The sequence below is a fragment of the Leptopilina heterotoma genome, unplaced genomic scaffold, assembly GCF_015476425.1.
Source record: "Leptopilina heterotoma isolate Lh14 unplaced genomic scaffold, ASM1547642v1 Lhet_296, whole genome shotgun sequence".
NCBI classification, from domain to species: domain Eukaryota; kingdom Metazoa; phylum Arthropoda; class Insecta; order Hymenoptera; family Figitidae; genus Leptopilina; species Leptopilina heterotoma.
Window position 1 is genome coordinate 183978 of NW_025111000.1, and position 10751 is coordinate 194728.

At 29.0% G+C, this 10751-nt stretch overlaps 1 non-coding gene across 1 annotated transcript; it reads right to left on the minus strand.

Moving 5' to 3' along the window:
* Positions 1 to 9673: 9673 nt before the first annotated feature.
* Trnaa-ggc lies at positions 9674 to 9747 on the minus strand. Its single transcript has one exon. It is a non-coding gene; the product is annotated as a tRNA-Ala (tRNA).
* Between the last annotated feature and the right edge of the window lie 1004 nt (positions 9748 to 10751).

Below are 10751 nucleotides of genomic sequence, written 5' to 3' on the forward strand. Positions count from 1 at the left end.
TCTATGATGTAATCGGTTTCGTGAGAAATGATGTAAATGACAATGTAGTAAAGATTTTAGATTTAGAAGATTTGATAAAAAAATATTTTGAAAATCTAAGAATCAGTATTGAAAGAAATATAGAGATGATGTCTACCAACAAAGACATTATTTTACAATTAGACAGCAGACTGCGCACACTTGAAGGTAATTAGCAATGGAGGATCAAAAACTACAGTTGGTGAAAGAGTTACATAAACCAGCGAGAAAAAATTATAAGCGAAGAAGTGTTGACATTCGAGGTTTTGACGAGACTTGGCAAACTGATATTGTTAAAATGCAACCTTATGCGAGAGAAAATAAAGGTTACAAGTACCTGTTAACCGTCATTGATACATTTTCAAAGTTTGCCTGGGCTGTTCCAGTAAAGTCCAAAAAAGGTGAAAATGTGACTGCGGCAATGAAATCTATTTTAATTAAAAAACGCATACCGAAAAATTTACAAGTAGATAAAGGAAAAGAATTTTATAATTCACATTTTGAAAATCTTATTAAAAATTATAACATTAATTTGTATTCTACTCATAGTAATTTGAAAGCGTCAATTTGTGAACGATTTAATCGTACTTTGAAGAATAAAATGTGGATGCAATTTAGTTTACGCGGTAATTACAAATGGATAGATATATTAAGTGATTTAGTAAATGTGTATAATAATAGTAAACAATAAAAATGAAACCAATAGATGTAAATGCTGAAAATGAAAATAATTTGTTGTTTAATGTATTTAGAAAAGTTGCAGTAAACAGGCAATATAACAAATTTAAAGTTGGAGATAGAGTAGGGGAGACTGGGGTAAACCCGCTCACTTTTTTTCAGATCGGCTAAAATCTAGGAAATTATTCCCTAAATCCAAGTTAATTTATATCATTTGAAAGCTTATGATATCTACTAAAAAATTAAAAAGAGTTTTTGATTTATATTTTTTAGTTTTACTTAAGGAAACTTTTTAATAAACATATACCAAATTTCGAAATCACAATTTTCCAGGGTAAACCCGCTCACCTTATCTTTTCAAGACGGAAGAGTTTTATTTTTTAAATATTAAAGTTCGTCTTATTCCCGTCTTAAGTATGAATTATTATTGATAATTTATGAGTTTTATAAACATTTCTATAAACAACAAATTGGTTTAATAAATAATGAACATAGATTTCATGAATTACAACTATGGATTTAAATAGTGTTATATTTTATTAAGAGAAAGTGAAATGTAGTTACAATTTTGGTTTTAATAAGTCATAAATTGTGTTATTGTTGAAATATAATACGTGAAATTATTTTATTCTAAATTTTAAATTTAAAACTAAGTGAGCGGCTTTACCCCGACTTCACGTGAGCGACTTTACCCCGAGTGTATTCCTCACATTTCAGAATAAATTTCATTAAATCTTTTTAAAATAAGACAAAACTATATATGTACTTCGAAGAAGGACATCCAATAGCAACAAAAAAAATTTGCCAGATAAATTAAGACTGAAAAATAATGATCGAAAAACTTAAAAATCCAAAATACGTTTTTTTTCTGACACCTCTAAAAACATTTGATCGTCTCTGATTCTATGTTGAGTTCATGAAACTAAACGAAAGTTCGTTAATATAAGTTGAATGTCAAGTACTATTCACAGTACCAATATCTTCATCTTAAGTTGAGTTCATGGCGTAAAATCGCTAGTGAGCGGGTTTACCCCAGTCTCCCCTACGTATAAGTAAAGTTAAACATGTTTTTAAGAAAGGTTATACACCAAATTGGACTACAGAAATATTAACTATAAGCGATGTAAAAAACACTAATCCAATAACATATATCTTGAAGGATTATAAGGAAAATCTAATAAGTGGATGTTTTTACGAGCAAGAACTTTCTAAAGTTAAATATCCAGATGTATATTTAGTTGAAAAAGTATTAAAAAAACGAGAATCTAATGTATTTGTAAAATGGTTAGGTTTTGATAATTCTCATAACAGTTGGATAAACGAATCTGAATTATAATGTGTTTAAGAAAGGTTAAAATAACAATAAATTGAATTGTATGCATTTTTGTATTTATTTATCCTCTTTTTACAATAATTTACCATTTATATATTGAATATTTGACATTTGTTGAATAGCTTTATTTGATATTTGTTTACAGTGAAATGTGACAAGTTCCAGCAATAATGTCTCTAAATTTAAAACATTAGTTCTTCCCATCACTTTTTGAAGTATTCTACTGTAATGTTTTTTGATAAAATCCGTGGCATGTTTTGTAGACTTTACATTATTTTTAAAGATCAATTCTGCAATAAACTTTACAATTATATCTTTACTATACTGCAAATTGAATTTTGATAGTTCTACATATTTTTGTTCAACACAAGGAATAAGTTCAATAAAAATTGCAAATTAAGTTTCACTAAATGTAAATGACTGATCTAAACGCTCAATTGATATTAAACGATATGTAACACTAAAACGTATTGTAAACGTTTCACAATCCAGCACTGATGCATCACAATCTCCGTTGAAAAATCGCATTATATGTTTTACTGCATCACACAATAGGCGCCATTCTTGAAGCTCCAAAGACAATGATACTCGTGGATGGCTGCTTCTTAGTTGGATTTTAGGTATTATATTCCCATTTATGTTTAGTTCTGCTCCAACGACAACTTGCTTTGTAAATGATGGATTCAAGTTGTAAATTTTTGATAATAACATTTCTCTGCATGGTAAATATGACATTTTATGTCTTCTACTGGTCAACTCCCTCAGGAACAAACTCTATCTGATTGTAAGGTCCTCCACGATTTCTTAAATATACACCACCTCTGACAGCTTCAGCTTTTAGACTGTTGAAAAGATTTGCATCCTCTTCAAATACTTTTAGCATTCTTGGTGGTAGGAAAATGTTAAATTCATTATTTATTTCAGCAACAATTTTCGGACCAAATTTCGTATCAATTTTTCGAATGTCTGTTACTTTATAGAATGCATCGATGATTAACTCCTTTGTTGTTTTCGTGACAAAGACTTTGCTTGCTTTGTTTAACTTATCGAAATTCATTTTTATCACTTCAATTTTTTTATTAAAATATTTAACTGTGACCTTGCTTCAATTAAACTTTTAACTTTATGTATTTCTTGAATTAATTTGTTTAAGCGAACTTGAGTTTCACGACGTTGTTCTGCTAATATGTTTATTAACCAACTTAAACTGCAGGAATGATTTCGTTTATAAAAATTGCCCTCTTTATATACATGAGATATGACCTATTTGACCTTCAAGTTAATTATAGATTTCTTAAAATTTCGGTAAGATCAAAAGCATTCTTATGAAAAGAACCGAAAATGTTTGTAAAAATTTCTTAGATAAGAATCTAATAAACAGTGATTTGCAATATTTAGACGAAAATAATAATTCCAAGAATAAAATAAGTAAAAAACAAAAACAGGAAATACCAATGATAATGAGTCCCAGCTGGAAGGGTTTCCGGAAAGTTTCCGGAAATTTTTTTTTGTTTAGAAATTATTCGGAAATCTTCCGGAAATTTATTTTTTTTGTACGGAAATCTTCCGGAAAATTTCCGGAAATTTATTTTTTTTTACGGAAATCTTCCGAAAAATTTCTGGAAATTTATTTTTTTTACGGAAATCATCCGGAAAATTTCCGGAAATTTGTTTTTTTTACGGAAATCTTCCGGACAATTTCCGGAAATTTATTTTTTTTTACGGAAATCATCCGGAAATCTTCCGGAAAATTTCCGGAAATTTATTTTTTTTTACGGAAATCATCCGGAAATCTTTCGGAAAATTTCCGGAAATTTATTTTTTTGTACGGAAATCTTCCGGAAATTTATTTTTTTTTTACGGAAATCTTCCGGAAATTTTTTTTTTACGGAAATAATCCGGAAATCTTCCGGAAAATTTCCGGAAATTTATTTTTTTTACGGAAATCTTCCGGAAAATTTCTGGAAATTTATTTTTTTTACGGAAATCATCGGAAAATTTCCGGAAATTTGTTTTTTTTACGGAAATCTTCCCGAAAATTTCCGGAAATTTATTTTTTTTAAGGAAATCATCCGGAAAAATTTCCGGAAATTTATTTTTTTTTACGGAAATCATCCGGAAAATTTCCGGAAATTTATTTTTTTTTACGGAAATCTTCAGGAAAATTTCCGGAAATTAATTTTTTTGTACGGAAATCATCCGGAAATTTATTTCTTTTTTACGGAAATTTTCCGGAAATTTATTTTTTTTACGCAATTCTTTCGGGAAATTTCCGGAAATTTGTTTTTTTTTACGGAAATCATCCGGAAATCTTCCGGAAAATTTCCGGAAATTTATTTTTTTTACGGAAATCATCCGGAAATCTTCCGGAAAATTTCCGGAAATTTATTTTTTTTTACGGAAATCTTTCGGAAAATTTCCGGAAATTTGTTTTTTTTTTACGGAAATCTTCCGGAAAATTTCCGGAAATTTATTTTTTTTTACGGAAATCTTCAGAAAAATTTCCGGAAATTAATTTTTTTGTACGGAAAATTTCCGGAAATTTATTTTTTTTACGGAAATCTTCCGGAAATCTTCCAGAAATTAATTTTTTTGTACGGAAATCTTCCGGAAATTTATTTCTTTTTTACGGAAATTTTCCGGAAATTTATTTTTTTTACGCAATTCTTCCGGGAAATTTCCGGAAATTTATTTTTTTTTACGGAAATCATCCGGAAATCTTCCGGAAAATTTCCGGAAATTTATTTTTTTTACGGAAATAATCCGGAAATCTTCCGGAAAATTTCCGGAAATTTATTTTTTTTTACGGAAATCTTCAGGAAAATTTCCGGAAATTTATTTTTTTTACGCAATTCTTCCGGGAAATTTCCGGAAATTTATTTTTTTTTACGGAAATCATCCGGAAATCATCCGGAAATCTTCCGGAAATTTTCCGGAAATTAATTTTTTTTACGGAAATCTTCCGGAAAATTTCCGGAAATTTGTTTTTTTTTACGGAAATCATCCGGAAATCTTCCGGAAATTTGTTTTTGTTCAGAAATTATTCGGAAATCTTCCGGAAATTTATTTTTTTTACGGAAATCTTCCAGAAAATTTCCGGAAATTTGTTTTTTTTTACGGAAATCATCCGGAAATCTTCCAGAAATTAATTTTTTTTACGGAAATCTTCCGGAAATTTGTTTTTTTTTACGGAAATCATCCGGAAATCTTCCGGAAATTTGTTTTTGTTCAGAAATTATTCGGAAATCTTCCGGAAATTTATTTTTTTTACGGAAATCTTCCAGAAAATTTCCGGAAATTTGTTTTTTTTCACGGAAATCTTCCGGACATTTTCCGGAAATTTATTTTTTTTGTACGGAAATCTTACGGAAATTTATTTTTTTACGGAAATCATCCAGAATCTTTCTGGAAATAAATTTTATTTTACGGAAAACATCGGGAATTTTTCCGGAAATCTATTTTTAAAGGAAATCAGTCGGATTTCAGTCACACTTGTAGTTAATATTATTTGATATTCATGAATTTTATTATATTGCGAAAAATCAAACTCAAGTGGTTAAAATTTTGTAAAGTAATTAAACTCATTGTGGAAATTGATCCTTATAGGCAGCTATTAAGATATAAATCATCTTTTCTAAAGGTAAGTAAAACTTTTACTATTGATACCCACACGGAAAAAAATTAATCTCTAAATTAGAGATTAAATCTGAGATTTAGGCATAAACTATCACTGGAATCGGACGTAAGATGTAAGCAGATCACTAAAACTGAAATTTGGTATTATATCTAATCCGAATATTAGTATTGTGAAGAACACGTATTTCTTATGCCTAAAAATGATATTAGGAATCTCAAATTTTATTACATATGGAACATATGTTCTAAACTATCAACTTACTTGAATAAATTCAAATCTAATATATTATTTGAATAAACAATATTAAAAATTTTAATCGTATATTTATATAATTCTTATTTTTGTAATAACTCGATGTAATAAGAATTTATAATTTATCACAATTTAGAGTGAGAATTATTCACAAAATATTTATATTGTTTTCCCTGTATGAACTATACATTGACAAGTATAAAAAAGTAGTTGGATATTTTTAAAACACAATACGAATTTTATATTTTTATTTCATTTTTTTGTTTTAACGGCGTTGGAAGGTCTGTAAAATTTGTAGGTTACAATTATCACCCGACAAAAAACGACACTGACTGATTTAAATGACGTGAAATAGGTAAATAAACATTTTGCAACCACTTTTTCTCTAAACACAGACACTGTTTACAAAATAGGCCAACATACAACGAGTAGGAATCTTCTTAATTACTTAAATTCAAAAGATGGTTTAAATTCATGCAGAAACGCGGTTGTAAAATGTAAAATTGGAAAGTGATGTAATGCTAAGAATATAACAGCTGGACCATTGTGCTCTCTGCATGCTTCTGATTAACTTAAAACACAATGTACCTAATTCATATAAAAAAAGTTGTGAAATTAACAAATCTCTAAATCAGAGATGTGAATTTATGGCGTTTTCTGGTATAAAGTTTGACAGAATCAAACACAACTTATCACAGTAATTGTGACTATAATGTTTAATTTAGATACACTTATATTTCATTGGACTTCAAATTAATATTATTTCAAGTTTAGAGATTAATTTTTTTCCGTGCATTACAAAAAATTCATATAAATATTTCACCGATTTTAAAAATAATTTTTAAATATTCTGGAATATGACCCAATTTTTAAAAATTGGATTTTTTCCGAGCATGGTAAAAATATGACGAACTACGGAAATATTTTTTTTTTTTTTGGAGGTGGACCTCTAAAGCTCAGTGGAAGAGCAATCAACCGGCAATTGATAGGTCCTGGGTTTCGAGCCCCAGCAGAGTTAGTCTCACATTTTTCATGGCTTTAAATTTATTTTTCAATTTATTTTTTATTTTTAAGTAATTATTTCAAGATAATTTAACCTCGAAAATTAATTTTTTTTAAATATGGATAATTTTACCTTTAAATGTTACTTTTGTAAAGTATCAACAAAGTTTTAAAGATTGTGATTGGGAATGCGTACGCAATATTTCAGGATTTGTAGTTTGAGGACTTGTCTTAGAAATTCCTAATTTTAATTCTGAGCCTTTTTTCCACTGGCAGACACAAGAAAATGTTAAGTTCTATATATTTCAGTTCATTCTTAGAAATAAACGGAATTGAAATGAATTGAACATTCAAAAATTATGAAGGAAAAAAAAGTATTATTTAAACGTTTTTGAGGAATTATTTTTTGTTCATTTACACGGAGAGAAAAATCAAACGTTTAAACAGCAGTTGTTTAAACAGCGTATAAACAGCACGGTGCTGTTTATACTCGATTTGTAGAAATCTATGCTAAAAAAGTATAGATTTCTACTCTTTCAACATGTATTTTTACAAATCTAGATAAACAGCGCCGTGCTTTTTAAGTATGAACCATATCCATACTGCAAACGCTTGATTTTTTTCTCCGTGTATGAATGTTAAAAATAAACTAATGATTTTGGATTAGGAATAGATAAAACAAAAAAGGTATAAAGAAAACAATTGCAAAAATTTCCTTTTATTGATTTCTCGAAATTAAATTAGCTTAAGAACATTTTTTTAAACAATTTTGTAGTATATAAATCAACATACAAAAGCATTTTTTTTAAGTGTACATTTAGAAAACAAATTATATTTTGCAGAGAAAACAACATAATACATTATTATTTATGTAATTATGCAGAAGAAGGAATTAATCATTTAGCTAGTTTTTGAAGAATTTAAAATTTTAAAAGTAAGAAGTAACACGTTTAACACTCCCTTTTTTCATAATTACCATTATTTGCGATAAACTACTAAAAGGTAAAACTCAAACACCAATAAACACTGAAAATCTCAAACAGAATGCATCACTCAAGTAGCACGTAACATTATTTGAATGTTGCAGCAATGTTACATGTAATGTTAGTAACATTACAGTGTTACATTGCAGTAACATTACCATTACCATGTAATGTTACTGTAACATTACATGTAGCATTACATGTAGCATTACATGTAACATTACATTACCTTGGGGCGGAAATTTTAATATTATTACAATGTTACACTGTAATGTTACTAACATTACATGTAACATTGCTGCAATATTCCAGTAATGTTACGTGCTACTTGGGCACACGCTGTTTGATCAAACGGCGCGACGCCATGACACATAACAGCTGGGTTGATCGCCGCATGTGTATATAAGATTTATGAACAAATCTACACTTTGAAAAAAACTGTTGGTCCAATTGCACCAAAGCTATTGAATTTAATTTTGTTGAGAGAATAACTTGTGTATTGAATTAAGAAAATATTTATGTTAAAATATATTAATTTATCATTTAGAACTAGAAGCATAATGTTGTCTAATAAAACATGTAAACTGATTGAGATGTAAGGTTGATACAATTTTATTAATAAAATATTACTATCATCGAGAAAATGATAGGCCCCTGAAAAATGTTCGAGTTCGACTTGAAATATTTCTGTTAAAAAAATTATTTGGAAAAATGAGAAATATTTTTTTTATCCCACATGCACAAAAATGGCGCTTTTAGATAGCTGACGACAGGGAGTAAAGTCACTCATTTGTTCGACCATATGAAAATGGCGTCCATTTTCTCCCTTGTGCAAACATAACCGCTGATCCCATGCGTTATTTTTGCCCAAGGGAGAAAATAGGCCGCCATTTTCATATAAGTCGAACAAGTGAATGACTTTTTCTCCCTGTCGTCTGCTATCTGAAATCGCCACTTTTGTGCATTAGGAATAAAAAATATCGTAAGTAACACGAGAATAAAGGCAGCCTATTTGTTTACGATGATTTTTGTGACACTTGTTCCGGTCTCGGGGCGCCTACGGCGCCCTCGACCTCCACTCGTGTCACAAAAATCACCGTAAACAAATGGCTGCCTTTATACCCTTGTTGCTTAATATACTATGAAAAGTGTCCTTATACCTCAGTTGCATGAAACATATACTAAAAAAGCATGGTTCTCTTGCAATCGTAGTATACTGACGTCCCATGCGTTAATGGTAGAACTTTTATGCTGATAACGTAGAAATTGATACAAATACAGCACACATTTTACGCCTATTGCGCATGTGCATTCTTTTACGAAATAAGGTTAACTGTCCATACTACAAACGTTTGATTTTTCTCTCCGTGTAAATGAACAAAAAATAATTCCTCAAAAACGTTTAAAAAATACTTTTTTTCCTTCATAATTTTTGAATGTTCAATTCATTTCAATTCCGTTTATTTCTAAGAATGAACTGAAATATATAGAACTTAACATTTTCTTGTGTCTGCCAGTGGAAAAAAGGCTCAGAATTAAAATTAGGAATTTCTAAGACAAGTCCTCAAACTACAAATCCTGAAATATTGCGTACGCATTCCCAATCACAATCTTTAAAACTTTGTTGATACTTTACAAAAGTAACATTTAAAGGTAAAATTATCCATATTTAAAAAAAATTAATTTTCGAGGTTAAATTATCTTGAAATAATTACTTAAAAATAAAAAATAAATTGAAAAATAAATTTAAAGCCATGAAAAATGTGAGACTAACTCTGCTGGGGCTCGAAACCCAGGACCTATCAATTGCCGGTTGATTGCTCTTCCACTGAGCTACAGAGGTCCACCTCCAAAAAAAAAAAAATATTTCCGTAGTTCGTCATATTTTTACCATGCTCGGAAAAAATCCAATTTTTAAAAATTGGGTCATATTCCAGAATATTTAACCCCTTAACTGTTTGAGGAAAATACAACATGATTGTCCCAAAATGCCCAGCGGAATCTGATACTTTTTCAAATAGTATAATATATTTAAATTATAACTAATTATTCAATTATTTTCTAAAATATCATTAATGACCCTTATAATATTACCCTTATAATATTATAATATTGATGTAAAGAAAAATATTTATCAATTTATAAACAAATTATATTTATTTTGAGTGATAGTGAACACGACCCACGGGTGGGTCGGAAACAGTTATGGCCATACTTTTTCACGACCCACCCGTGGGTCGGAAACAGGCAACGGGTTAAAAATTATTTTTAAAATCGGTGAAATATTTATATGAATTTTTTGTAATGGGTATCAATAGTAAAAGTTTTACTTACCTTTAGAAAAGATGATTTATATCTTAATAGCTGCCTATAAGAATCAATTTCCACAATGAGTTTAATTACTTTACAAAATTTTAACCACTTGAGTTTCATTTTTCGCAATATAATAAAATTCATGAATATCAAATAATATTAACTACAAGTGTGACTAAAATCCGACTGATTTCCTTAAAAAATAGATTTCCGGAAAAATTCCCGATGTTTTCCGTAAAATAAAATTAATTTCCAGAAAGATTCTGGATAATTTCCGTAAAAAAATAAATTTCCGGAAATTTTCGGGAAGATTTCCGTACAAAAAAAAATAAATTTCCGGAAAGTTTCCGCAAAAAAAAAAAAAATTTCCGGAAATTTTCCGGAAGATTTCCGTACAAAAAAAATTAATTTCCGGCAGATTTCCGTAAAAAAAAATAAATTTCCGGAATATTTCCGTACAAAAAAAGTAAATTTCCGGAACATTTCCGAAACATTTCCGTACAAAAAAAATAAATTTTCCGGAAGATTTCCGTAA